We start from the raw sequence: 7138 nt of genomic DNA on the forward strand, positions 1-7138 counted from the left end.
AATAGACCAATAACAGGCTCTGAAATTGTGGCAATAATCAACAGCTTACCAACCAAAAAGAGTCCAGGACCTGATGGATTCACAGCCGAATTCTACCAGAGGTACAAGGCGGAACTGGTACCATTCCTTCTGAATCTATTCCAATCGATAGAAAAAGAAGGAATCCTCCCTAACACATTTTATGAGGCCAGCATCATCCTGATACCAAAGCCTGGCAGAGACACAACCAAAAAAGAGAATTTCAGACCAATATCCCTGATGAACATTGATGCAAAAATCCTCAATAAAATACTGGCAAACCGAAACCAGGAGCACATCAAAAAGCTTATACACCATGATCAAGTGGGCTTCATCCCTGGGATGCAAGGCTGGTTCAACATATGCAAATCAATAAATGTAATCCAGCATATAAACAGAACCAAAAACAAAAACCACATGATTATCTCAATAGATGCAGAAAAGGCCTTTGACAAAATTCAACAACACTTCATGCTAAAAACTCTCAATAAATTAGGTATTGATGGGATGTATCTCAAAATAATAAGAGCTATCTATGACAAACCCACAGCCAATATCATACTGAATGGGCAAAAACTGGAAGCATTCCCTTTGAAAACTGGCACAAGACAGAGATGCCCTCTCTCACCACTCCTATTCAACATAGTGCTGGAAGTTCGGGCCAGGGCAGTCAGGCAGGAGAAGGAAATAAAGGGTATTCAATTAGGAAAAGAGGAAGTCAAATTGTCCCTGTTTGCATATGACATGATTGTATATCTAGAAAACCCCATTGTCTCAGCCCAAAATCTCCTTAAGCTGATTAGCAACTTCAGCAAAGTCTCAGGATACAAAATCAATGTACAAAAATCACAAGCATTCTTGTACACCAATAACAGAAGAAGAGAGAGCCAAATCATGAGTGAACTCCCATTCACAATTGCTTCAAAGAGAATAAAATACCTAGGAATCCAGCTTACAAGGGATGTGAAGGACCTCTTCAAGGAGAACTACAAACCACTGCTCAATGAAATAAAAGAGGATATAAACAAATGGAAGAACATTTCATGCTCATGGGTTGGAAGAATCAATATCATGAAAATGGCCATACTGCCCAACGTAATTTATACATTTACTGCCATCCCCATCAAGCTACCAATGACTTTCTTCACAGAATTGGAAAAAACTACTTTAAAGTTCATATGGAACCAAAAAAGAGCCCCTGTCACCAAGTCAATCCTAAGCCAAAAGAACAAAGCTGGAGGCATCAGGCTACCTGACTTCAAAGTATACTACAAGGCTACAGTAACCAAAACAGCATGGTACTGGTACCACAACAGAGACATAGATCAATGGAACAGAACAGAGCCCTCAGAAATAATGCCGCATATCTACAGCTATCTGAGCTTTGACAAACCTGACAAAAACAAGAAATGGGGAAAGGATTCCCTATTCAATAAATGGTGCTGGGAAAACTGGCTAGCCATATATAGAAAGCTGAAACTGGATCCCTTCCTTACACCTTATACAAAAATTAATTCAAGATGGATTAAAGACTTACATGTTAGACCTAATACCATAAAAACTCTAGAAGAAAACCTAGGCAATACCATTCAGGACATAGGCATGGGCAAGGACTTCATGTCTAAAACACCAAAAGCAATGGCAACAAAAGCCAAAATTGACAAATGGGATCTAATTAAGCTAAAGAGCTTCTGCACAGCAAAAGAAACTACCATCAGAGTGAACAGGCAACCTACAGAATGGGAGAAAATTTTTGCAACCTACTCATCTGACAAAGGGCTAATCTCCAGAATCTACAATGAACTCAAACAAATTTACAAGAAAAAAACAAACAGCCCCATCAAAAAGTGGGCAAAGGACTTGAACAGACACTTCTTAAAAGAAGACATTTATGCAGCCAAAAAACACAAGAAAAAATGCTCATCATCACTGGCCATCAGAGAAATGCAAATCAAAACCACAATGAGATACCATCTCACACCAGTTAGAATGGCTATCATTAAGAAGTTAGGAAAAAACAGGTGCTGGAGAGGATGTGGAGAAATAGGAACACTTTTACACTGTTGGTGGGACTGTAAACTAGTTCAGCCATTGTGGAAGTCAGTGTGGTGATTCCTCAGGGAACTAGAACTAGAAATACCATTTGACCCAGCCATCCTATTACTGGGTATATACCCAAAGGACTATAAATCATGCTGCTATAAAGACACATGCACATGTATGTTTATTGCGGCACTATTCACAATAGCAAAGACTTGGAACCAACCCAAATGTCCAACAACGATAGACTGGATTAAGAAAATGTGGCACATATACACCACGGAATACTATGCAGCCATAAAAAATGATGAGTTCATGTCCTTTGTAGGGACATGGATGAAACTGGAAAACATCATTCTCAGTAAACTATCGCAAGGACAAAAAACCAAACACCGCATGTTCTCACTCATAGGTGGGAATTGAACAATGAGAACTCATGGACACAGGAAGGGGAACATCACACTCTGGAGACTGTTGTGGGGTGGGGGGAGGAAGGAGGGACAACATTAGGAGATATACCTAATACTAAATGACGAGTTAATGGGTGCAGTAAACCAACATGGCACATGGATACATATGTAACAAACCTGCACATTGTGCACATGTACCCTAAAACTTAAAGTATAATAATAAAAAAAAAAAGAAAATTCAGGAAAGGATGGAGAGTCCTGGAAAAGATAAATCTATGAGTAAATACAAATTATTTTTCACTGCATAAAATAAAACTAATAATATTTAGTGGTGTTGAAAATGTATCTCAATTAGAGTAACATGCAAAACTAGTGTAAAAGTGACAGTGTAAATAAAAGCAAGTGTTATAAGGTACTTGCCTTTATGAATTCCATATTTATTTGTGTATTTAGGAAGATTTTTCTCACAATGACACAAATATTTGTTTTTATGGCTTGGTTATTTATCTATAATATTATGGAGAAATAGCTATAATGTCTTCACGTTAATTTCCTCTACACACATCTATACACCCACAATGATATTTTCTTCTAATACATCCATTTTATACATTTTTAAATTTAAAAACTCAGTAATATTTAAAATTATCTACATGTGGTTGGAAAGTGTTAAAGGGTGAAAGTCTAAGTTATTTTTTCCCCAAATGACTAACCAATTGCTCTAATATCTTTTAAAACAAGCTTGTCTAACCGCAGCCCATAGGCTGCATGTGGCCCAGGACAGCTTTGAACGCGGCCCAACACAAATTCATAAACTTTCTTAAAACATTACGAGATTTTTGTGTGATTTTTTTTAGCTCATCAGCTACTATTAGTGTATTTTATGTGTGGCCCAAGACAATTCTTCTTCTTCCAGTGTGGCCCAGGGAGGCCAAAAGATTGGACACCCATGGAAAATATACTTTTTTGTTAATTAATTTAAGATGCACCTTTTTCACATATTAAATTTTATATGTAGGGATGATGTCACTTAAAAATATTCCTTATCTTTTATTTCCTATAGTGTTATTAGGTCCCATTAGTAATACTGCACAGTTTCCATTGAATTTTCCAATAAACTAATTCTTACTGATATCATTTAAGTACAGACCCTAACATTTCCCATTCTTTATTTTTTAACTGGTCTTTCTGTTAGCATAATGCTAAAATAAAACATTCTTCCCCCTTTTTATGTCAAATAAAATCAGCTTAAAATCTTAAATTGTTATAGATTATTAATTAGGCCTAACCTTCAAAACCCTTGAAGGACCTGCATGAATTTTTCTTAGCTTACCTGTTGGAGACAACTCTTTATGAATCTTGGGTTTCCATATGTTTTCTGAGCAGAAGCATTGACAGCTTTCGTTCCAGACTATCTTTTCAAAGATATTTGTATAGCAAACATCCCTGAAACATAATAAAGATTGTATTTCCATTTGGAGGAGAGGCAGGTTTGTCTGTTGTTGAGAATAGTAAGGACAATGTCTCTCTCTCGGGCAAAGTTGAGGTTTCTCAGATTCAGGTTTCGTTGACTGTATAACACAAATTCCCTGCATTGGGCCATTCTAATTATGTTAGTGGTGCTTGGAGATAAACAGAGCACTCCAAAGGAAGTATAAAGCTTAAACCGCCTGCTATGTCATGAGAGTGAGAAGTTCCTTTGATTCTGACCCAACCCTCTTATCTTTTGCCAGCATCCATGACTAAACAAGTTAGCTTGTACATAGGATATAATCCAAGGTTATTCTCAGCCAAACATAGATTCTCACGCAGTCCTTCAGCCAAGCTAATTTCTATAGGGTACTCCACCCGAGTAATACAGCTTTTATCTGTTAAAAAAAATAGCTGTGGATTTGGTTTCATAGTTTACTACTGAATTTCTGCAATCGTATTTTTAAAATCATCAGGTTCTATGGTTATATGATACTGCAATCATTGTTTTAAATTAACAGTCACCAATAGGCTCATATTACCTTCTTTATGTGCCTAAGACTACTCTGATATTTTTATCCAGGATAACCGAAGCATGCATGCAGCGGGCGGTTTATTAAAACAACATAAAGACAAATCTGGGTTTCTGTAGCCTGAGATCTTTATAATCGTTGTTTCCTTACAGTATTTTTTATTTTATAATTTTAGTTTTTTTTTAATTTTTAACTTTTGTGGTACATAGTAAGTGCATATATTTACGGGGTACATGGGACATTTGAATACAGACGTGCAATGCATAATAATCACATCATGGAGAATGGGGCATCCATCCCCCTCAAAGATTTATCCTTTGTGATACAAACAATCCTATCATACCCTTTTAGTTATTTTAAAACGTAAAATTAAGTTATTATTGACTGTAGTAACTCTGTTTTGCTATCAAAAAGTAGGTCTCGGACAGAAGCAATGGGCAGAGACTCAAGATGGCGGCTATGGTGCTGGCTGCTACGCGGTCGCTGAGGGGCTGAGGTTCTTGGGGCCGCTAGCGGCTGAGGTTTGAACCTCCTGCGTACAGACGGTTTAGTAGCAGTGGCACCTATCCCAACATCCCCCTCTCTTCTCCCTTACCAGGAGTACCCAAGCATGTTTTTGCTACAGTTGATGGACAGGAAAAGTTTGAATCCAAAGTTTCAAACCACATTGGATAATGGGTTTCGCGTGGCCTCTCAAAATAAGTTTGGACAGTTTTGTATTGTAGGAATTCTTATTAATTCAGGATCAAGATATGAAGCAACATACCTTAGTGGAATTGCTCACTTTTTGGAAAAATTGGCATTTTCTTCTACTGCTCGACTGGACAGCAAAGATGAAATTCTGCTTACGTTGGAAAAAGCATGGAGGTATTTGTGACTGCCAGACATCAAGTGACACCACCATGTATGCTGTGTCTGCTGATAGTAAAGGCCTGGACACGGTGTTCGGCTTACTGGCTGATGTGGTTCTGCAGCCCCGGCTAACAGATGAAGAAGTCGAGATGATGCGGATGGCGGTCCAGTTTGAGCTGGAGGACCTGAACATACAGCCTGACCCAGAGCCACTCCTCACCGAGATGATTCATGAAGCGGCTTACAGGCTCCACCTCAACGTGCTCAACAGGCACCACAGTTGGCCTCCGCCGTTTCTGCCCCACAGAAAACATAGCAAAGATCAATCGGGAAGTGCTGCATTCCTACCTGCGGAACTACTACACCCCGGACCGCATGGTACTGGCTGGCGGGAGTGTGGAGCACGAGCACCTGGTGGAATGTGCCCGGAAGTACCTCCTGGGGGTCCAGGCGGCCTGGGGGAGCGCGGAGGCCGTGGATGTTGACAGATCCGTGGCCAGTACACTGGGGGTATTGCCAAGCTAGAAAGAGACGTCAGCCTGGGTCAGACCCCCATCCCCAATGGCGGATCGGACTGGAGAGCTGCTCCTTCCTGGAGGAGGACTTCATCCCCTTCGCTTTGTTGAACATGATGATGGGCGGAGGCGGCTCCTTCTGGCTGGCGGCCCGGCAAGGGCATGTTTTTCAGGCTCTACCTCGATGTGCTCAGCAGGCACCAATGGATATATAACGCGACCTCCTACTACTTCAGCTACGAGGACACTGGCCTCCTGTGCATCCTTGCCAGTGCCGACCCGAGAGAGGTTCTAGAAATGGTAGAAATCATCACAAAGGAGTTTATCTTAATGGGCGGAACCGTGGACGCGGTGGAGCTGGAGCGAGCCAGGACGCAGCTGACGTCCATGCTCATGATGAACCTGGAGTCCAGGCCTGTGATCTTCGAGGATGTGGGGAGGCAGGTGCTGGCCACTCGCTCCAGAAAGCTGCCGCAGGAGCTGTGCACGTTCATCCGCAACGAGAATCCGGAAGACGTGAAGAGAGTTGCTTCTAAGATACTCCAGGGGAAGCCGGCACTGGCCGCCCTGGGCAACTTGACGGACCTGCCCACTTACGAGCACATCCAGACCGCCCTGTGGAGCAAGGACCGGCGCCTGCTCAGGACTTACCGGCTCTTCCGGTAGAGCCGCTCCCTGGCCTGATGGACCCAGGAGCTGCCTCTGGCGCCTGTTCCCGTGCGTGTTAGTTTGGACACGAATTTAGTCTAAAACGCTGTCTGGTTGTATAAACAGTGCAAACAATGTCTCCAGAGCACCCACGCAGTTTGCATTCCTTCAGAACCTGAATGTGCCAATCAGTGGAGTAAATACTGACTCTGACCACGGCAAGCCAGGAAGCCGGCGAAGTGCCGAGCGCTGGAGGGCAGCGTGCCATGAGGAGGCTGGGTCAGCGCTCCGCCTCCTCAGGGGCTCTCAAGGCACATGGTGTCTTGAGAGGGGCAAGCCCTGAGCCGGGAAGCAGCAGAGGCCAAACTATCAGAGCCTCCCCAGAGGCCACCACGTTCCTGTGTCAGGTACCAGGATTCACCTCTGACAAACGGGAGAAGGCAAGGGCCTGGTCTGCTCCGAGGAGCGCGGTCCACGCGTGTGCACGCCCGCTTCCTTGGTAATAAAGAGCTGGCATCTTTCTAAAAAAAAAAAAAAAGGTATTATTCAATGTTTCTATTATTTTTGCACCCATTAACTGTCTGTACCTCCTTTGCCCCAGCGCTACCCTTCCCAGCCTTTGGTAACCATCATTCTACTCTCTCTGTCCAGG

At 42.3% G+C, this 7138-nt stretch overlaps 1 pseudogene; it reads left to right on the plus strand.

Annotated features, from left to right (window-relative positions):
• Nucleotides 1-4918: 4918 nt before the first annotated feature.
• Nucleotides 4919-6504, plus strand: LOC116474910 (mitochondrial-processing peptidase subunit alpha-like; annotated as a pseudogene).
• The last annotated feature ends 634 nt before the right edge of the window (nt 6505-7138 follow it).

This window comes from Hylobates moloch, unplaced genomic scaffold (genome assembly GCF_009828535.3).
Source record: "Hylobates moloch isolate HMO894 unplaced genomic scaffold, HMol_V3 SCAFFOLD_2, whole genome shotgun sequence".
NCBI lineage: Eukaryota > Metazoa > Chordata > Mammalia > Primates > Hylobatidae > Hylobates > Hylobates moloch.